General features: G+C 39.7%; 3 non-coding genes across 3 annotated transcripts; 2 read left to right on the top strand and 1 right to left on the bottom strand.

Moving 5' to 3' along the window:
* Positions 1–2,287: 2,287 nt before the first annotated feature.
* On the bottom strand, positions 2,288–2,360 carry TRNAV-UAC (transfer RNA valine (anticodon UAC)). The gene has a single exon. It is a non-coding gene; the product is annotated as a tRNA-Val (tRNA).
* A 605-nt stretch (positions 2,361–2,965) lies between these two features.
* TRNAV-UAC (transfer RNA valine (anticodon UAC)) lies at positions 2,966–3,038 on the top strand. Its single transcript has one exon. It is a non-coding gene; the product is annotated as a tRNA-Val (tRNA).
* A 7,140-nt stretch (positions 3,039–10,178) lies between these two features.
* On the top strand, positions 10,179–10,252 carry TRNAI-AAU (transfer RNA isoleucine (anticodon AAU)). The gene has a single exon. It is a non-coding gene; the product is annotated as a tRNA-Ile (tRNA).
* Positions 10,253–23,371: the final 13,119 nt, after the last annotated feature.

The raw sequence follows: 23,371 nt of genomic DNA, 5'->3' as shown, positions 1-23,371 counted from the left end.
CATACCCCGGGTTCCTTCTACTATACCAAGGGTATTGACCTCCAATAAGTGTGTTGGCGGAAGAGGTGAAGGGACACGGTCCTAGTGACCTAGGAGTTCAAATTGGGGCCATTATTCCCTGTCCGTGAGTATAAAGTGACCTAGCTGGAGCTGGACTCACAAGGATACATCAACTGGCTCCTGAGGTATAAAAACAATAGCTAGGAAAACCTAGAAAGCATCTTTTAAGGAAAATTTCATATAAACAATCTTAAACAGAGCACAAAAGATCCACGTATTTTCCACTCTTTTCTTTGTCTTTTAGCATTTAGTAAATAGTAAGATTTGTTCACCCAGTGAAGACCTTCCTGACTGCCATTACTCAAATCTGAACCAATGCTTCTGAAGAAAGACAATTGAAAATGTAGAATCATGTATATTTAGCAGTTTTTAGCCAGTTTGAAAAGGTGAAACTTTTAATGATATTACCCATTTGTAATGTTAATATATGCTTAATTATGTAACATTCCTTGAACTCTGGCACACATGGCTCTGGCAGTATGCTTGTCTATTTTCCAGTTTTGCCCCTTTGAACATTTGCGGAATACTCTTTCTTCTCGCTTTATTATAACTTTGTGATGATTTCAGCCCAGGACATCCCTCACTTGCAGGTTAGTTTCTATTATCAGAAAGAGAGTTTTAACTTTTTTTAACCTTCACACTGTTTGGGGTCAGCTTTCCCATCAGCAGCTATCAAGTGTAACAACTTCATCATACCACAGCCAGCATTTCTGAACATGAAGGCTCTACTATGTGGGGAGGCTAGGCTGAATTAGCACCCTGTACATTGGGAGCTCACAGATTTTTTGACCTAAAAGTACACAATAAAAGTGTCAAAGTTTTAAGGGTGCTGGAAATACAGTTTGAACAGATTGAGCTCATTTCAGAGGTGAATGAGGATAAGGAGGCCTGATTAGCACAGGAACTCAATACAAAACTTGGGATGGCCCACCATCCTTCTGAAAGGTTTGTGTTTCACAACAATTCAGTATGAAGGATTTATTTCTGCATTTCCAGACAAGATAAATAGCCATACACAAACATAACTCCATCGAGATGGTGCTAGGTTTTCAATCCAACAGCTTAACTACTTATCCTTCATACTTTTGGGGTAATGTCACTGTTGTTGTTGTTGTTATGTGGTGTTGAGTTGGTTCTGACTCATAGCGACCCTATGCACAACAGAACGAAACACTGGCTGGTCCTGAGCCATCCTTACAATCGTTGTTATGCTTTAGTTCTTTATTGCAGCTACTGCGTCAACCCACCTCATTGAGGGTCTTCCTCTTTTCCGCCGGCCCTGTACTCTACTCTGTCAAGCATGGTGTCCTTCTCCAGGGACTGATTCTTCCGGACAACATGTCCAAAGTATGTAAGACGCAGTTTCGCCATCCTTGCCTCTAAGGAGCATTCTGGCTGTACTTCTTCTAAGACAGATTTGTTCTTTCTTTTGACAGTCCATGGTATATTCAATATTCTTCACCAACACCATAATTCAAAGGCGTCAATTCTTCTTCAGTCTTCCTTATTCATGGTCCAGCTTTCACATGCATATGATACGATTGAAAATACCATGTCTTGGGTAAGCACACCTTAGTCTTCAAGGTGACATTCTTCCTCTTCAACACTTTGAAGAGGTCCTTTGCAGCAGATTTACCCAATGCAGTGCATCTTTTGAATTCTTGACTGCTGCTTCCAGTGCTATTGATTGTGCATCCAAGTAAAATGAAATCCTTGACAACTTCAATCTTTTCTCCATTTTTCATGATGTTGGTCATTGGTCCAGTTGTCACTATCCCAGACCAAAGACAAGTTTAGTTCAATGGACTTTCAAATCAGTGAGGAACTGATTCTGAGAGAATATTGGACAATGCTTGACCCCCCGAGAATTGCTCCCGAGGGAAAGATTTAATCTTTAGACTAGCCATAGCTCCGTGGACCTCACATCACACTAAAATTGTGTGCCTGCCTCACCTTCCCAAGACAGCTGAAGGATTTCCCCCAACATGTAGCACATACATTGATATAGAAGGGCCCTGGTGGCATTGACTTTAAGAGCTCAGCTGCTAACTAAAGTGTTAGCAGCTGCCCCACAGAAACCCTATGGAACAGTGAATTAGCTTGATGGCAACAGGTATTGATGTACTATTGTGTGCCAATCTCTGCCAATACAAAGGTAACAGAACAGATGTATTCCCTGACATAACGATGTCTTAGTTTCTTAGTGCTGCTGGGACTGAAATACCACTGGCTCCACTGGGGATCAAACCCAGGATCTTCTGCATGTAAAGCAGATATGTTAACCACTACACCATGCAACCACAACAAGTACAGTCCCACGGACTGCCAGAAGAACTAACAAAATGTCTTGGAAGAAGTACAGCCAGGATTCTCATTAGAAGCGAGGATAGTGAGACCTCCTCTTAGATGCTTTCCACTTGTTATCAGGAGGGACCAGTCCTTTGGGTGGATTAAAGAACAGGATTTTTTTTTTTCTTTCTTTTTCACAGTTCAGGAGGCTAGAAGGCCAACTTCAATGTGTGTTTCTGAGGGGAGGTCCTTCCTCATCTAGTTCAACTTTTTGATTTGTTGTTTTTCGGTGCCATGGAGCTGGTTCTGACTCACAGCAGACCCCACAAGAAAACAAAACACTGCCAGGACTTGTGCCATCCCCACAACCATTGTTATGCTTGAGGCCATTGTAGCAGTGCTGTGTCAGTCCATTTCATTGAAGGTCTTTCTGTTTTTCACTGACCCTCTCATTTACCAAGCAGAATGTCCTTTTCAAAGGGCTGATCCCTTCTGATATCACGTCATATGTGAGAGGAAGTCTTGCCATCCTCACTTCTAGTGAGCATTTTGGCTGTACTTCTTCCAATACAGTTTTGTTAGTTGTTCTGGATGTCCATGGGACTATACTTGTAGTGGTTCCATGGTGTAGTGGTTAGCACATCTGCTTTACATGCAGAAGATCCTGGGTTCAAACCCCAGTGGAGCCAATTTAACCTTTTAGCAGCCTGCAATCCTACTTCCTGTGCTGCTTTATGTGCTTCTACGTACATTCACCTGTGTCCGTTGTCTTCTGGTATCATCTATCTTCCACCCAGTGTGTGCTCCGTTGTCTCTGAGTCTAATCTGCTGTTTTCATCTCAAGCGTTAGTAGGTTTAGGACACATTCTACACCGATATGGCCCCACTGACAGAACAAACAAATCCTATTGCCAAATGGGATTTCGTACACAGAAATAGGGGTTAAAATTTTCAACAGATATTTCTGGAGGATTCAATTCAACTGGTAACAACAATATGTTAAAATTATTATTAATCTTTTTAAAAATAGTCAAACTGTTTTCTAAAGTGGCTGTGTCATTTTGCATTCCCACCAGCACTGTATGAGAGTACAAATTTGTCCACATCATCAGTAACACAGGTTATTATCTATGTTTTCTGGTATAGGCACAGAGTAAGTGTGAAGTGCTATGTCAATGTGGTTTAATTTATACATCCATGATGACTGTGAGTAGCACTGGTTGTATAGTGGTTAAGTACTACAGCAGCTAAGTAAAGGTCTGCAGTTCAAATTGACCAGCTGTTCTTTGGGAACCCTATGGGGCACTTCTACTTTCCTATATGGTGGTTATGTGTTAGAACTCGACAGCAAAGAGTTTGGGCTTTTTTCTTTTTTCTTTCTAGGTTTACAACTATGATGTTGAACATCTTTTCATGTGCTCATTAGCCATTTGTATGTTTTCTATGGACAAATGTCTATTCAAATCTTCTGTGTGTTTAAATTTGGTTCTTTATCTTAGTATTATTGATTTATAAAATTTCTTTACATATTCTGGATACAAGTCCTTCATGAGGTATTTCATTCACGGATATTTCCTCCCAGCCTATGGTTTGTCTTTTCATTTTTCTAATGGTGTCTTTCGAAGTGCAAAATTTTGATTTAGTCCTGTTAGTCAATTTTCTTCTTTATGGATAGTGCTTTTGGTGTTATATCTAAGAACTCTGCCTAACCCAAAGTCACAAAGATTTTCTTCAGTGTTTACACCTAAAACTTTCATAATTTGAAGTCTTACATTTCGGCCTATGATGGATTCCAAGTTAACGTTTGTGTATGGTTTGAGGGAAGGCTCTAAATTCTTCTTTTTGTGTGTGGATATCCAATTGTCCCTGCACTAATTGTTGAAAAGGCTTTCCTTTTTGTCTTGATTTGCCTGGGTGTTTTTCTGAAAAGGGTCGCTATGAACTGGAAACCACCACTTGGTGATGAATTGGAAGATTCTATGCTTCACTTTCACTAGCTAAATAACTTTGGGGAAAAAATCCATTCCTACTTTTCATTCAGAGAAGTTGACCTCATTTTCTAAAATAAATATTTTAGGGCATAAAAAATACTACTAGCATAATTTTGTGAATATTTTTCTTTGTTTTATTCTTCAAAATATTTTTAAAATAGTTCATTAGGGACACAGAGTTCTACAACCTGTTAGGACTGATTCTGCTTTAGACACTGTCTTCAAAATTGATTTCATCCAGAGTCACATGGATTTCCTTGACACCACTGGCCCTGACAAAAGATTACTAATTCTTCCTTGTGGGAAAAGAAGCCATTTAAAAAAATATAAATTAATCTTTACCATTTTAAATGAGAGCAAGCCTTTGGCAAAGTAATCAATTAATCTAATCCCACATTCATCTAAAATTATTATTTTAAGCTAGTAATAACTTCCATATTTTAAAATTCTATATAAAAGAAATAGTCATAGCATGATTATGATTTTAGCTATTATGTTTTTCCATTTTTATTACCTATGGGAGCTTTTCAAGAATTGGATCAATGGTAGAATTTCTAATTTCGTTTCCATTACTTTTTAGTATGAAGGTTCATGTGCCTATTAATCATAAATTGGATATAATATTGTTTCATGACTCAAGTGTCCTCTAAAATCAAAAGCTGGATAATGAAATGCACTTCTTACCTAGGCATCACAACATTTCTTCCTGTTAGGATGTCCTATTGGTGCTCCTGCGACATGCTACAAAATTTTCACCTCCTGAACTGCTACCAATCTGACCCAAACTATCTACATCTCTTGCCTGAATTACTGCAGTAAGCTAACAACCTTCCTACTGCTGGTTAGCAACTGCCTGCTAAGCCTGCCTCCAACCTGGTTCTCTGTGTTGTGTGCTGGGTTGTGACACCCAGGTTCCCTCCTTTCAGGACCAAGGCATTCATTTCCCCAGCTGCCACAAGTGTTGCTCCCTCATGGCACAAAGTTGAGGTCCTCTCTAGGAATTGCCCTCAGCTGAAAGGAACTGCCTCAGTCAAGGCCATGTTCCCTCTCTGAACGCAGCCCACAGTAACGGATGCTTAATACATACCTATAAAGGTCTGACTCTCTTGCCTTAACTCTGAAGGGCCATCCCATTTTCAAGGCTCCTCATGGGATCAGCTCAGGCCTCTCTTGCTGCCTGTCAACTTTCCGCCTTTAACCCTGCTTCCGTCACTCCTTTACAGGTGGTGTTCCCATATCATTCCCTAATAAACTTCCCGCACACAAATATCTAATCCACGTGAACAGAGCTTGTGCCAGGAGTGGTCAAGAAACCATACATTGAATGGGATTTTGGAGCTGGATCATTCTTATTCATATGGCAATGAATCATATGTCATTAATATAGTGAACCAATGTTATCCCCTACAAGTGCACTGAGAATCTAAATATCCATGGACCATACAAGGCTCAGGAGATAAAAAGTCTCTTTAGGTGCTTTCACAGAGGTACTCTGCCTATTACATTTTGCCCTAAATTGGAAATTAATCAACTTTAGCCTTTGAGGGAGCACAAAGAAGAGGCCGTTTCTCCAGGATATAGGCACACACAGGGCGGATACAATCGGGATCCTCTTTCCTGTCTGGAAGGGAATCCTCACGTCCTAATCCACCTGATCCTTTCCAGGGATTGCAGTACCCTTCTCAAAGGCTTCCTGGGGAAGGATGAAGGAGCACTCTCTAGTCAATGTTTCTCTAGGGAAGAAATAGACAAGCTCCAGAATGTCTTATTTTGCAATGGAGGAGTGCAGCTGATTTCTGGTGGAGGTAGTTTTTGTGTTTCTTTTCTTTTTCTTTTTGCAGGAGTGCAGAAAGGGGAAATAGAAAGCACAAAGAGAAGCTTGAAAAAATAGTGTCATTTAGTCATAGTTAAGATTATGTATATGACAGTCTCCTTTGGATGAGTGAAGAGGAAGACAACAAAGACAGATCTATGCGAATGTAAAAGAGTACTTTTTTTTTTTTAAATAGTTGTCTGGTTAGACTGTTTGTTTAGAGTGTGCTGTTAGTAATGCCAAGTTCCCAGCTTTGGTCTATGTTTCAGCCAGGAAAACAAGATTTCTGTTGATTAAAAATAAACACACAAATAACTTTGCACTCAATTCACACCCAGATAAACTGAGAAAATAGGCACTCTGATATAAAATCTAGTTCAAATGTCAACTGTATGTCTTTAATAATCCTCAGTAGTGACACCTACCCTCTTTGCTCCCCCTCAAAAATAGGCATGGTGAAGAGAAGGAACAAAGAGATTTTTGGAACAAATAGACATTTTAGTGAAGAAAAGGAGGCTAGGAGCGGGGATGGCCTTGGGGATGGGCAGTGTGCATGGAGGCCATTGCCTTCTGACACCTTGTTCTCGTCCCTTTTCCAGGGTCCAACACACTGTGTTTCCATGGGACTGTCAAGTACTTTCTCTACCTGATTATCTCTGCCACCTGATTGTCACCTCAGCCCTTGCACTGCTCTTTCTTACCGCTGAAACTAATCCCTATAGATTTATAGTAATCACAGTCAGACACAATGCATATTTTCCTTCCATCTTTCTTTTTTTTTTAAGGTATCAAATGACTTCTACTCTAATTTCTGTCCATGAAGAGAGATTTTTTTTTGTTGTTTTTTCCTTTTCTGGATCTCCAGGACCTAGAATGATGCCAAAGCCAGAGTGAATGTATGAAACCTCTTAATTTTCTCTTGACTTTCATGTTACTTCCATAAATATTCATATATCCCATTTGTCTCCTGCCAGAAAATAATGAATTTTGATACATTTTGATACATAATTTGTGGGCAACACATGTTCCAAAAAACGTAAAACTTTTCAAACATGCTGTAAAATCCATGTGGTTGCATTGATTTCTCAAATACTCCACACCCCCCCCCAAAACATAGACACACACACTTGCACAACCCAAAGCCACCAGGCCTCTCTAACTATGACCCAGGAATCGTAAATGTGCTTATAAGACTTATCCTGCTGTACAAAAGCCAAAAAAGACAAAAGTTTGACCCAACCAGACTTTCTGGAGGCATTGTCTCATACTTAAGCTAATATTCCCCAAAGAACTTTTCTTTCATTTTTCAACATTACACCAACTCCCACTAGAGGGCAGCAAATACTTTCAGTGGAAGAATCCCCTTCCAAGAATCCTAACCAAAAACAAAAAACCAAACCCACATTGCCATGGAGTTGATTCTGACTCACAGCGACCCTGTAGGACAGAGTAAGAATCCTAAGATCCCAAAAATGTTTGTGGACACTTTCTTTCCAACGTGTCATGAAAGCGTTTTAACTGGGAAATTCACATTTTTTACCCATGAAATTTTTCATTACTATTCAGAAGTTAGAAAAAACTTAATAATCTTGATATATTCTTGGTATGTCCTAACTATTTAATATTTCAAGATTATTAGATGTTCTGTCGAAAGCTCTTTGAAATTAATGGTAATCATTATGTTTAAAAATACTTTAAAATTTGCTTTATTTAGCCTTACGTTAGTTATATAAATAATTCCCCTAAAGTCTTTCCCTTTTAAGAATTATCAACATATTAATCACATCATGTTGATTAAACCAAATGAACAAGACCTTTGGAATGATGAAAAAAATTGATGGAGACTCCTGATGACATTTGTTTTGACACCGGATGTCCCAAGGGGTCGATTTCAAAGCGGATAAGCTTTTGAGGTCCTCACTTGACAGAAAACCTGTACATTCCACGCTCTGAATCTGAAGGGAGCCACGTCCACCGGCTCCACGCAGACGGGGATCTTTGGGGCCGGGGCCTTCTCTCGAGACTCGCCTCCACCCTCTTGGAAGCCACGGAAACAGAGAGGAAGCGGGCAGGGGAGGCGCTGGCACCGGCTATGGGTGGGCGAAGACCTGAGTGTCAGCGTCTCTAGGGACATGATGTACTGCTTTCAAGCCCAGGCCAACAGAGAGGGCAGGAGAGTTCTTGCGTTGGTCACAATATATACTCTCTTCTATGTTCTATGTTCCGTTAATGGCAATGGGTGGTTGCTTTTTATATGTTCGGTAAGGAGGAAGGATCTCCGGTACAAAATTAATACATTTCTAAGCTCAGAAAATGATGTTTTCCCACCGCGTTTCATAGCAAGCAAGGCCTTTCCTATATTGGGCAAACCCAATCACCGCAATTACGATGAAACTGGCCTTCAGTCTCAAGTTCCCTCTACAGAATAGAGTTTTTCTAGATGCCCCAGGCTGGATAATCTCAAAGTCATCTTTTCCTCCAGGAAATACTCACGGTGACAGTACACTTCTTTCACTCATACTTTTTGCCTATCAAACTCCACTATTCACAACAATCAAAGTCTTCCCTTATAGACCCCATTCCTTTACAAACACAGGCGGGCTGGCGACAGGAAGGGGCATTTAATTTTAAGAAACTCCTCAGTATTGTCCCATGGAAATTACTCTTGTGTATGCCCCTCTAGGGAAAGAAATTACCCTTTAGGAACCAGAGCCCCAGACCCTCAGGACCGAACTCTGGAAGCCCGTGAGTCCGCACTAGGGGCCGGGCAGCTAGCTGCAGGGATATGACCCCGGAATGTCCAGCTGCAAGCCAGATACAGGGGAGGGGTGATTTGCAAGACTGGACTCTATATTGTTCATCCCCGGGACATCACACATCTTTATATTCGGCTTCACACATGCCTAGTTCTTTTAAATTAGTCTACAGTTTCTTGTTGCATTTACTTGATTTATGGAGGAAAACAATGATATGTTTTTCTTTACTTCTTCTTCCTGCCGTTTTCACTATCTTCTCTTAACATTCCCTTTTTTGCTTAGGTAAAGGGAGGGAGTCGCCTTTTTCCAGGTTTTGCCTTAAGCATCGCTTAATATAGCGGACCCACACACTCAGTATCTAGTGTATGATGGCAGGTGCCCCCAGATCAGTAGGGAGAAGATGGTGGTGTCTGCGCTTCTCCAGTCCAGCGACCACGTTTTATGGGGGTGGCTAGAAAAGAGCAGCTTGAAACCTCCGAAAAAATCTGAGCGTCAAGACCTCCACTGTTTGAATATTGCAGGTAATGTTTACAAGAATATATTGGCCAGTTAGCAAAATCTAGAGCCTTTGTTTATTTTTCCAAAACCTGATTATCAGCCAAGATGATATTCTGTACGCTTTTTCCAATTCTCGAACTGAAATTATTGACCAACCAACCATGCTGTTCAGGCACCTGGGACCCTAGAGGAGTGAAGAGCGAGACAACACAGTCCTGGTCCTCAGGGAAAGGAAAGAGGGACTTGAGCGGTGAATGACAATAAAATCGCAAAATGGACCCACAGAGATCCACGCTGCAGGGCGTTTTCTCGAACACAGAGAAGGGTCATCTGCCCAGGATTTTGGAACAGGCAAGGAAGATCCACCGGGACGTTCCTTCTTGTCAGGAGGGGAATTCTCAGGACGTCAGCAGGGACCAAATCCACCAGGTCCTTCTCCTGAGGTGTCTGAATCGTTCTCAAAGATTTGCTTCCTGGGGTAGGCTGAAGGAGCCCTCTCTAGTAATGTTTCTGTTGGGATGAAATCGACGGCTCCAGAACTTCTTATTTTCCACAGGAGAAGCGAATTCATCTCAGCTGGAGGTAGAGATTTTGTGCCTGTTTCTGCGGGAGAGAGGAAAGAGGAAATAAAAAACATACAGAGAAGCTTGAAAAAGGAGTGTCATTTATTCATAGTTAAGATTATGTAAAAGCAAGTATCGTTTGGATGAGTGAAGAAGGTGTGAAAAATCTTCCTAGTGTGTGAACATAAAAAAATTTTCTCCCTGAGGTGGCCGGTTAGCTCAGTTGGTTAGAGCGTGGTGCTAATAACGCCAAGGTCGCGGGTTCAATCCCCGTACTGGCCAAGGGGAAAAGTTTTCTGAATAAGAAAAAAACTTGCTGTCCTCACTGTACACCCAGCTGCACGTTGAAAATAACCTCTGTGACATCAAATCTAGGTCAATTGTCGACTTTATTTCCCTAATCCTCAGTAGTAACACCTATACACTCTTTGTTCCCCCTCTAAAGGGGGATGGGGGGCACAGTTTTTTGGAACAAGTGATATAAAGCCTTCAGATAGAAATTTGAGTGAAGAAAACCAGGGTAAGAGTGGGGATGGTCTTGGAGATGGGGTGTGCCTCTGATGGCCGCTGTGCATCTCAGCATCTCATTTTCCTTGTGCCTTTCTCAGGGTCCAGCTCGCTGTGACTCCTTGACACTGTCAAGCACGTTCTCTACCTGATTATCTCCTCTACCTGAGTGTTTATTCATCCCTTATAATGCGCTTTCCTACTCTTGAACATGGTGTTTCTACGTATTAAATAAGGACAGTCAAATATAATGCATATTTCCATTTTTTTTAGCCTACAAGTTGGCTTCTGTCCATGACACAATTTCTGTCCATGAAGACAGATTTTTTTTTTCTTTTTCTGGATCCCCAAGACCTAGAACGGTGCCAAAGTCAGATGAGCACGGGAAACCTCTGGATAGTCTCCTGCCTATTGTGTTATTTCCACGAATATTCACATGTGCTGTCTCCTAACTTAACAAGGTTTCTCCTGACCCAACATATCCCTCTAGCTACTACCCTGTTTCTCAGATGGCTTTATAACATCCCCTAGAGAATTATCTAGATTTCCTAGCTTCAGTTTTGAAATCCACTACATTCTGGTTTTTGACACCACCAGTTCATGGAAACTTCTTGTCAAGATTACCAATGACTGCTTCTCACTTTTTCAAGACCATCTCTTCCTTGACTTCTGTTAAGGATTCAATTGTGTCCCCCTAAAATTTGTGTTGAAATCCAAACCCCTATACATGGGAATTTATTCCCATTGGGGAACCAGTTTTCTTTGTTCTGTTAATGAGGCCATAATCAGTGTAGGGTATGTCTTAAATGTAATGACTTTTGAGATACAAAAAGAACAGATTAGGCCCTGTGACAAGGGAGGACAAACTGAGGAAGACAGAAGCACATGTGAGGGTTAACAAGGACCCCAGGAACTCTGAGGCTATGGAAACTGAGGCAAGGATCTTCCCCCAGGGCCAACAGAAAGAAAGAATTCCCCTAGAGCTGTGCCCTGAATTTGGACTTCCAGACTCCTACACTGTGAGAAAGTACACTTCTGCTTCTTAAAGAAAACAATTGTGGTATTCCTGTAACAGTAAAAAAAAAAAAATAGCCCAAAGGAAATAAGACAACTTCTCAATGTCAGTAAAGACTTTTTTTTTTTTTTTTTTCCCTGACTTCCAAGACATTGCTGTCCTGACTGCCTTTCTACCTCACTGGCTCATTCTTCTCAATAGTTTTTGTTGGTTTCACCTCTCCTCACCCATTCTATAGGAGAATGTCCCACAGATTGGTCCTTGAACATTTTCTCTGTATGTACTCCCTCCCTGGTAATCTCACCCATTCTCATGCTTTCAATCATCAACACAGTAGAGTTGCCCCATAGGGTTTCCAAGGTTATCATCTTTCTGGAAGCAGACTGCCACATCTTTCTCCCATGGAGTGACTGGTGGGTTTGAACTGGTGACCCTTTGGCTAGCAGACAAACCCTTAACCGCTTGATGAAAACGGGTTTGGTTTTTTGGTTTATATGCCTACAACTCACAAATGTGTATCTGTATTCTAGACCACTCCATGAACCTCACATCTTGTATATACAACTGATTCTTTGACATTACCACTTGAAAGTTTTATACTAGGCATTTAAAAGTTAGCATGTATAAAACTGAACTCCCATTTTTCTCTAATAATCCTACTATATACAGTCTTTCATATTTCTGTTAATTGCAACTCAATTCTTTCACTCTTTCAGGCTAAAAGACCTTGAAGTCATCATTTATTTTATTCTCTCTGTCATATCTCACATCCAGTTTGTGAGGAATTTCCCTTCTCTCTATCTTCAAAATATATCCAGACTCTGACTACTTCTTACTACTCTTGACAGCCACCATCTTGTCTGGCATTGGAGAAAAAGACCCCAGAATCAATTTTGGTGAAAAGAGGTATTTATTAAGCAAATACAAAGGTGATCGTTTCAATGAGAGACGTGCCAGTGTGCACCAGACACAAGAGACTAACAGAATCCACTGAATCACAATCAGGGAGTCTCTAATATACTACTACAGAGGGAAGTAAATTAAGAAAAATTGCATTATTGTCAAAGGCCAGAAACATATCAAATGGGAATACATGATTGGTTTAAGGAGTCTTCCTTGACTTTTTTTTTTTTTTTTCCTTGACTTTATACCCATTTAGTTACTCGGGTGATGTTTCATTGGGAACAACCTGGGAACATCCACTCTCGCTTTAGTGACTTGGAATGGGTTGTCAGGTCAGTCAAGAGGAAATTGCACTACGCTGCTTTGTGAGAGCGTAATTTCCCTATAGCATAGCCTCTTTGTAGGCTTAGATAAAGTACCTTTGGTGGGACATCCCTCCCCTGCGTATGGGAAACGGTAAGTTTCTGTGTGTGCTGTCTCTCATTTCTTTCTGGAACTTTTCATAATGATTTTAACAAATGTTCGCACAAAACAGATTCCAGCATTAACTACTACCCCTTAAGAAACTTTTGTATAAAAATGGATTTTAGCCCCTACACTTTATTCAGCCTTGCTACTTCTGGCAAGGAACCTATATAAATTTTAGACTCATGTCCAGCACCCTGGTGGAGCAGTGGTTAAGAGCTATGGCTGCTAACCAAAAGGTTGGCAATTTGAATCCACCAACACTCCTTGGAAACTCTATTGGGGGCAGTTCTGCTCTGTCGTATAGGGTTACTACTTGGCTGAGTCAAATCCATAGCAATGAGTTTGACTTTTTTTTGGGGGGGGGGTGTCACATTCAAGCCATTGTCATTTCTTACATGTAGCATGAGGAAAGGGACTTAACAAATTTCCTTGTATTTATTCTTCCCACTGTAAAAAACATTCTCCACAGAACTGGCAAAGGGACCTTTTAAAAACATAATCACATGGAGTTACTTCACTGCTTAAAACCCATCATCCACTCATTTTATCAGAATAAAAGTGAACTTAAAAAATGGCATGTAAAAAGGTCATGGAAGCTCCTCACAAATCCAAACTCCCTGAGGGACTGAATTGCTGAGCTGAGGGCTGTGGGAACCATGGTCTGCGGCTACATCTAGCTAAATTGGCATAACATAGTTTATAAAGAAAATCTTCTATGTTCTGCTTTGGGTATTAGCATCTGGGGTCTCAAAAGCCTGTGAGCAGCCATCTAAGATACACTGCTGGTCTCACCCCTTTGGGAGCAAGGAAGAATGAAGAAGACTAAAACAAGACTGATTAGCCCCAAGGACTAACGGACCACATCTACCACCAGACTGAGTCCAGTACAGCTAGATGATGCCTGGTTACCACCACTGACTGCTCTGACAGGGATCACAATAGAGATTCTGGGACAGAGCTGAAGAAAAATGTAGAAAAAAATTGTAAATCACAAAGAAGACCAGACTTACAGGCCTGACAGAGACTGGAGAAACTCTGAGAGTATGTCTCCTGAAATCCTTTCTGCTCAGTAATGCAGTCACACCTGAGGTTCACCCTTCAGCCAAAGATTAGACAGGCCCATGAAACAAATCAAGACTAAAGGGGCACAACAGCACAGAGGCAAAGACTAGATGGCAGGAGGGGACAGGAAAGCTGGCGATAGGGAACCTAAGGTGGAGAAGGCAGAGTGTTGAGATGCTGCGTGGTTGTTAACCAATGTCATAAAAAAATATGTGTACTAAGTGTTTAAAGAGAAACAAGTTTGTTCTGTAAACCTTCTTCTAAAGCACAATAAAAAAGAAAAGAAGAAAGTGCTGGTTTCCAATTGGCTGCATGAAGGAGAAACAAATACACTTTTCACATTAAAGAAAAAAGGCCTGTGAAAGAACATGTTAAAACTGAGACACTTGACATGACTAACTGACACAGATTTGAATCCAAACTTCTCTTTGTCTTATGTCCCCTTTGTCCTCTTCTTTCAGCATATGTGTACCCTCCACCTCTTGAGTGAACAACTATGTAGTGGTAGTATGATAAATGTTTTGTTCTTAGAAAGAACACTTGTAACTAATGTATGACAAAGTCGTAGTTCATGAATAAGCAAGCAATAGAATGTTCCAGGAAGGTAATGTCCACATGCTCCCTAGAAAGCTGTTTATGTACACAGTTTGCTCACAGAAAGTCCATGATGATTAACTGAACTTGTGAAAACTTTACTTGTGACTCATGTGTGACACATGTGTAACACCCAGCCGTCACGTATAAAAACCTTCCTCCCTTTTGAGAGTTTGGAGCACCTCCCAGTGCTACTGCAACATGGGGGCACTTCTCAGTGCTGCCTCCAAACTGGGCTGTTCCTTTGGTTGTTTTCTATTCTACAGTAAAATCTATCATTTCTCTCCTTACAGAGTTCTTGTTAGCTTGCACTTTTACTTATCTGGTGTCACAAGTGGGATTTGATGGTGCATTATCTTTTAGGCACCTGAGATGCTCAGGACCCAGGCCCTGGTCTCCAATGCCGTGATTTCTCAGAGTCTGCTTAATAACTTCTTGAAAACGAGCTCTGCTTTCTTGGATCAAAGTTTTTTGAGTTTTAGTGTAGGTTTCTTCTGGTTCTTGAAGTTTTTATTGTTTGTTGGGTTCTTGTTTAGTTTTTTGTTCTTGTTGTTTTGATTCTTGCAAGTCAAAGTTTGTATCTGGATTTTTATTTGAGCTCCCTCTAGACAGTTTTTGTTTTTTGGTTTTACTTTCTTGCAAGACACTGTCTCTAAGTTGCTAAAGAGAATAAAAAATTGCAGAGTTAAATTTCAACTCCTACCCCTCTCTGTTGAATTGCCAGCTGCTCCTCCTTTTGGTTCTGATAAGAAAGCTGATTGAACTTACTTTCTTTTCAATGAAAGTAGGCAATAAACCTCTCTTTCAAGTGCCTTTTAAAATCTGTCCTAATACACTAATTTAGAATTTCAGTGGTCAATTTGGGAAAATGAGTTCCTACTTGCCCTTGTCTTTTCTTTCTTCTTGGCAACCTTTTGTTTAATTTTTAGCTTTAGGAAAAAAATCTAAATAAAATCCATCCATCTAAGCATGCATATGAGGCAATTGAAAAGAACATGGCTTCAGTCAGGCGTACCCTAGTCCTCAAAGTGACACGTTTCCTCTTCAACACTTTAAAGTTTTTTCATAGGGCTTTCTAAAATTTCAGCTCATTTCTCTCTTACTCCTGTTTCATAGTCTAGGCTTTTAATACCTATCCTAGGGAACTTTGATATAAATGGCTCTGTTTAAAAACACACCTGAAAAAAAAAAATTATTTTCATTGGTGTAGCATAAGCATTAAAAAAGGGCAAATTATTCTAAATTATTTCTCTAAAAATCCTATACTGCATGCCAAAGACAACATTATGAAAATACAATAATTTCCAGCCTCCGTATGGTATTACTAACTTATAATATTTCTTCAAAGAACTTACTCTGATTGGTTTGGTGATAAATGAGCACCTACAGAAATTGAGTAATCCTAATATTCCCAAGAACTAATGAAAAGGAACTTGCTCTGACACAATTTTTTACGTTTTATCATAAGTGAATTTAAAAGCAGTTTCCAACATTTCCTTAAGTAACTAAGGCTGGATTAAACATATGAAATGTGCTTTAGTTAAAGGATTTGGATGGATATAGAAAGTTATAGAAGGCTAGAGGAAAGGTGTAGAAAATTACCGAGATGAAAAAGAGGTAAGGATGGAAAAAGAATTTAGATGATTGTTCAGCTTTATAGAATGTTGAAAGAAGGTCAAATAGAAAGCTAGTATGCCACAGAAAAAAGCATGTATCTATGTGTTTTGAGGGTTTGTGTTTGTGTACTGAAGGATTATAAAATGAGAAATACATCCCAAAGGCAAGAAATTTGAAAATTTTCTTAAAGAAGGAATTTGTTTGATGTAGTCTGGGTTTTTATACTGCTGCAGCTAAAGTTTGATGAGTTAATCCATGAGAATTAAAAAAAAAATTGAATATCAAATAACGTAGTAAACAAAGAAACTAGTTTCTCATTGTTATAAAACAAAATTTTCCTTGTTTACTGGGTTGTAGATTTAATTTTCTTCTTGTGCAATCTGCCTTAAAAGCAGGAGTTGTAACGCAATAAGTTCCTGAATATGATAATTTGAATATCCTGACTATTTTCAAATACCATAGAAAGCCAGAAAAGATTTGTTTCCATTTCATAGAGAAAAATGCTTAAGAATTCTATGAAATATGTTATGAATTACATGAAATATATTGTCATACTGAGAACATTACCACATTTGACCTGAGTTAAAATTTGTGTCATAATTTTATCATTTCAATTTCTGACTTAGTTACAGTTATTCCTTCTTTTAAATCTAATATCATCAAGACCCTATTACTTTATCCTTTGGAAAAAAATTTTGATGCCTTGTGTTTTCAGTAATGGAAGGCATGTTGAATCAAGAAGTCCTTCTGAACTTAGGTTTTGAATTACAAATTTTGGTACATAATTTGTGAGTAACACATGTCCCCCAAAAGTAACACTTTTCAAAAATGAGAAAAGTCCATTTGGTTGCATTGGTTTTTCAAATATGACACACACGCAAAATCTAAAGCTGCCAAAATGCTCTAAAACTGACAAAAAAAGGCCATAAATGTTCTTGGAAGACTTACGAAGCTGTACAAATGCCAGGAAGTATGACCCAATCACACTTTGTGGGAGAACTGTCTCTTACCTAAACTTCCTACCTTAGTGAATGTTTGCCAAAGAACTTTTCTCTCCTATTTTCAACATTAATCAAGCCCCGACTGGAGGGCAGCAAATACTTTCAGTGGGAAAAGTACCCCCCCAAGCAACCTGAGATCCTGAAAATATATATGGACAGGTTCTATTCCACATATCATGAAAGGGTTTTAACTGAGAAATTCACATTGTTTATCTAGGAAATTTTTTTGTGACTATTCAGATGTTAAAAAACTTAGTAATCTTGGTATAGCCTAACTATCTAATATTATGTTCTAAGATGATTATATGTTATATCTAAAAAAAAAAAAATCTAAAGCTCTTTGAAATTCAGGTAATTCATTATGTTTAACAATATTTTCATCTAAAGATTTTTTGAATTGACATTGTTTAATTCTATATTAGTTATATGCTTAATTTCCATCATGTCCATCACTTTTTAGAATTATTATTAAAGTCATCCATAACCATTTTGAAGTTTGACATTTGCAAGTAAATTTTACTTTGCTAATTCCCTGAAAATGCTTGACCATAATATTTCAATATATTTTACCATATTGTACTTATGAAAAGGACCATAGTTAGTTCTCCCCACCATTCCATGTACAACCAAACTCCAAAAATTAAACCTTGGATCTCTTTATCTCAATTTAAGAAAGCCAAAAACATCTCTTTGGATATACCATCCTTCTGGGGCGTTAAAGATTATATCCAAGGGCCTCAGTGGCCAGAAGCAGACTATATCTGAAGTAGACAACTCCTCCCAAGATCAAGGAATGAGACCTTATGCACGTTACTGAATTTTAAGGATTTTGTTTAGTATTAGCCCATGCCATTGTGAATACTTCTTATTATGACTAGGTAAACACTACAGGGAGAAATGCAACAACATATCAGAAAAATTCACCAAAAAGTTACTTACCTTCATTCAGTGTCTCCTATGCCTGATATCCCTTTTCTTCATTTTTTTTTAGTTACCTAATAATATATATATATATATATATATATATATATATATATATATATATATATAATAATATTGGCTCTTATTTGTGTTCTTTCTTACTGGTTGGGTTAATTATCTTAATCATATACACTACTTTTTTAATGATTGTAATCCAACTCTCATTTTCCCACCAATGTACAAAAAAAATTTCCTAAACAAATTTGTAGGGAAATCTAGTTTCGAACCTTCAGTTAATGTTTTGGAAATGTCAAGTTATTCCTCCAAATGTGGTCTTACTCTGTATGTGCCCCCAACCAGAAGATCACAGAAGCAGAGTATATGAGTTATGGCATGGTAAAGCAGGGGGTCTGTATATGATATTATAAGTACAGAAGTAAACATCCACAGAGTTCATCCATGCAAAAGAAAAGAAAACAAAAAACACCCAAACCCATTGCTGTTCAGTGAATTCCAACCCATAGCAACCCTATGAACAGAGTACAAGTGTCCAATGGGGTTTCCAGGGAGCAGCTGTTGGATCGGAACTGCTGATCATGTAGTTAGCAGCCAATCTCTTAACCACTGCACCACCAGGCCTCCATGGAAAAGAAAGAACGCTTACAATGGTGTCAAGAAACCTCTGTGAAGATCCATCAGCAGAAGGGACATATGCGAAAGAGTACCTTAAAACTGAGGTTAACATGACCTTATTAATTGACGCAGAAAAGGCATTTGACAAAGTCCAACACCCACTTATGATAAAAACTCTCAGCAAAATAGGAATTGAAGGAAAATTCCTCAACATAATAAATGGCATCTATACAAAGCCAACAGCCAACATCATTCAAAATGGAGAGAGCCTGAAAGCATTTCCCTTGAGAACGGGAACCAGACAAGGATGCCCTTTATTACCGCTCTTATTCAACATTGTGCTAGAGGTCCTAGCCAGAGGAATTAGGCTAGACAAAGAAGTAAAGGGCATCCGGATTGGCAAGGAGGAAGTAAAATTATCTCTGTTTACAGATGACATGGTCTTATACACAGAAAACCCTAAGGAATCAACCAGAAAACTACTGAAACTAGTAGAAGAGTTTGGCAGAGTCTCAGGTTATAAGATAAACATACAAAAATCACTTGGATTCCTCTACATCAACAAAAAGAACATCGAAGAGGAAATAACCAAATCAATACCATTCACAGTAGCTCCCAAGAAGATAAAATACTTAGGAATAAATCTCACCAAAGATGTAAAAGACCCATGTAAAGAAAACTACAAAGTACTACTACAAGAAACTAAAAAGGACCTGCTTAAGTGGAAAAACGTACCTTGCTCACGGATAGGAAGACTTAACATTGTAAAAATGTCTATTCAACCAAAAGCCATCTATACATACAATGCACTTCCGATCCAAATTCCAATGACATTTTTTAATGTGATGGAGAAACAAATCACCAACTTCATATGGAAGGGAAAGAAGCCTCGGATAAGTAAAGCATTCCTGAAAAAGAAGAAGAAAGTGGGAGGCCTCATTCTACTTGATTTTAGAACCTATTATACAGCCACAGTAGTCAAAACAGCCTGGTACTGATACAACAACAGGCACATAGACCAATGGAACACAATTCAGAACCCAGATATAAATCCATCCACATATGAACAGCTGGTATTTTACAAAGACCCAGTGTTGGTTAATTGGGGAAAAGATAGTCTTTTTAACAAATGGTGCTGGCATAACTGGATATCCATTTGTAAAAAAATAAATAGGACCCATACCTCACACCATGCACAAAAACTAACTCCAAGTGGATCAAAGACCTAAACATAAAGACTAAAACGATAAAGATCATGAAAGAAAAAATAGGGACAACTTTAGGAGCCCTAATACAAGGCATAAACAGAATACAAAACATTACCCAAAATGACGAAGAGAAACCAGATAACTGGGAGCTCGTAAAAATCAAACACCTATGCTCATCTAAAGACTTCACCAAAAGACTAAAAAGACCACCTACAGATTGGGAAAGAATTTTCAGCTATGACATCTCCGACCAGCACCTGATCTCTAAAATCTATGTGATTCTGTTAAAACTCAACCACAAAAAGACAAACAACAACATGGAGGAACCTGGAAGGCATTACGCTGAGCGAAATTAGTCAGAGGCAAAAGGACAAATATTGTATAAGACCACTATTATAAGATATTGAGAAATAGTATAAACTGAGAAGAACACATACTTTTGTGGTTTCAAGGGTGGGAGAGGGTTTTTTTTACTGATTAGTCAATAGATAAGAACTGCTTTAGGTGAAGGGAAGGGCAACACTCGATACATGGAAGGTCAGCTCAACTGAACTGGACCAAAAGCAAAGAGGTTTCTGGGATAAACTGAATGCTTCAAAGTGCAGCGGAACAAGGGCGGGGGTTTGGGGACCATGGTTTAAGGGGACTTCTAAGTCAATTGGCAAAATAATTCTATCATGAAAACATTCTGCATCCCACTTTGAAATGTGGCGTCTGGGGTCTTAAATGCTAACAAGCGGCCATCTAGGATGCACCAATTGGTCTCAACCCACCTGGATCAAAGGAGAATGAAGAACACCAAGGTCACACGATAACTATGAGCCCAAGAGACAGAAAGGGCCACATGAACCGGAGACTTACATCATCCTGAGACCAGAAGAACTAGTTGGTGCCTGGCCACACGGATGACTGCCCTGACAGGGAGCACAACAGAGAACCCCTGAGGGAGCAGGAGATCAGTGGGATGCAGACCCCAAATTCTCACAAAAAGGCCATACTTAATGGTCTGACTGAGACTAGAGGAATCCTGGCAGTCATGGTCCCCAAACCTTCTGTTGGCCCAGGACAGGAACCATTCCCGAAGACAACTCATCAGACACGGAAGGAACTGGACAGTGGGTAGGAGAGAGATGCTGATGAAGAGTGAGCTATTTGTATCAGGTGGACACTTGAGACTGTGTTGGCATCTCCTGTCTGGCGGGGGGATGGGAGAATAGAGAGAGTTGGAAGCTGGGAAAATTGTCACGAAAGGAGAGACTGGAAGGGCTGACTCATTGGGGGAGAGCAAGTGGGAGTATGGAGTAAGGTGTATATAAACTTATATCTGACATTCTGACTTGATTTGTAAAAGTTCACTTGAAGCTCAATAAAAGTTAAAAAAAAAAACAACCCAGTCAAGAAGTGGGCAAAGGATATGAACACGCACTTCACTAAAGAAGATATTCAGGCAGCTAACAGATACATGAGAAAATGCTCTTGATCATTAGCCATTAGAGAAATGCAAATTAAAACTATGATGAGATTCCATCTCACTCCAACAAGGCTGGCATTAATCCAAAAAACACAAAATAATAAATGTTGGAGAGGCAGTGGAGAGATTGGAACTCTGATACACTGCTGGTAGGAATGTGAAATGGTACAACCACTTTGGAAATCTATCTGGAGTTTTCTTAAAAAGTTAGAAATAGAACTACCATACAACCCAGAAATCCGACTCCTTGGAACATACCCTAGAGAAATAAGAGCCTTCACACGAACAGATATATGCACACCCATGTTTATTGCAGCTCTGTTTACAATAGCAAAAAGCTGGAAGCAACCTAGCTGTCCATCAACGGACGAATGGTTAAATAAATTGTGGTATATTCACACAACGGAATACTAAGCATCGATAAAGAACAGTGTCGAACCTGTGAAACATTTCATGACATGGAGGAACCTGGAAGGCATTATGCTGAGTGAAATTAGTCAGAGGCAAAAGGACAAATATTGTATAAGACCACTATTATAAGATCTTGAGAAATAGTATAAACTGAGAAGAACACATACTTTTGTGGTTATGAGGGGGGGAGGGACGTAGGGTGGGTTTTTTACTGATTAGTTAGTAGATAAGAACTACTTTAGGTGAAGGGAAGGACAACACTCAATACATGGAAGGTCAGCTCAATTGGACTGGACCAAAAGCAAAGACGTTTCCGGGATAAACTGAATGCTTCAAAGGTCAACGGAGCAAGGGCGGGGGTTTGGGGACTATGGCTTAAGGGAACTTCTAAGTCAATTGGCAAAATAATTCCCTTATGAAAACATTCTGCATCCCACTTTGAAATGTGGCATCTGGGGTCTTAAATGCTAACAAGCGGCCATCTAAGATGCATCAGTTGGTCTCAACCCACCTGGATCAAAGGAGAATGAAGAACACCAAGGTCACACGATTACTATGAGCCCAAGAGACGAAAGGGCCACATGAACCAGAGACTTACATCATCCTGAGACCAGAAGAACTAGATGGTGCCTGGCCACAACGGATGACTGCCCTGACAGGGAGCACAACAGAGAACCCCTGAGGGAGCAGGAGATCAGTGGGATGCAGACCCCAAATTCTCACAAAAAGACCATACTTAATGGTCTGACTGAGACTAGAGGAATCCTGGCGGTCATGGTCCCCAAACCTTCTGTTGGCCCAGGACAGGAACCATTCCCGAAGACAACTCATCAGACATGGAAGGGACTGGACAATGGGTAGGAGAGAGATGATGATGAAGAGTGAGCTACTTGTATCAGGTGGACACTTGAGACTGTGTTGGCATCTCCCGTCTGGAGGCGAGATAGGTGGGTAGAGAGGATTAGAAACTGGCAAAATTGTCACGAAAGGAGAGACTGGAAGGGCTGACTCATTAGGGGGAGAGTGAGTGGGAGTATGGAGTAAGCTGTATATAAGCTTATATGTGACAGACTGACTTGATTTGTAAACATTCACTTAAAGCTCAATAAAAATTATTAAAAAAAAAAAAAACTGAGGTTGCTGCCATGACTGTGACTGACACAGGTTTGAACTGAAACTTCCCTTTGTGCTTTATCCCTTTTTTCTTCTGCTTTTAAAATATGTGAGCTCCACCTTAAGTGAACAACTATGTAGTGATATTGTGACAAAAATACTATTGGTCTCAGAAAGAACACTTGTTACTGATGTATGACAACGTCATGGCTTACGCATAAGCACGTGATAAGCATATTCCATAAAGGGAAAGGTGAAAATATTCACCGAAAAGATGTTTATGTAAGCCATTTGTCCCCCCAAAATCTGTGATCATTAACTGACATGAAAGTTTTATTTGCACCTCCTATGTATCTGATGGAGGCTGGGTAGCACAGCAGTTAAGAACTCTGCTGCTAGCCAAAAGGTCAGCAGTCAGAATCCACCTGCCCCCTTCTTGGAAATCCTATGGGGCAGTTCTACTCTGTCCTATAGGGT

This window comes from Elephas maximus, chromosome 1 (genome assembly GCF_024166365.1).
Source record: "Elephas maximus indicus isolate mEleMax1 chromosome 1, mEleMax1 primary haplotype, whole genome shotgun sequence".
NCBI lineage: Eukaryota > Metazoa > Chordata > Mammalia > Proboscidea > Elephantidae > Elephas > Elephas maximus.
Note: the sequence above shows the minus strand (reverse complement) of the source record. Positions and strands in the feature narration are given on the sequence as shown.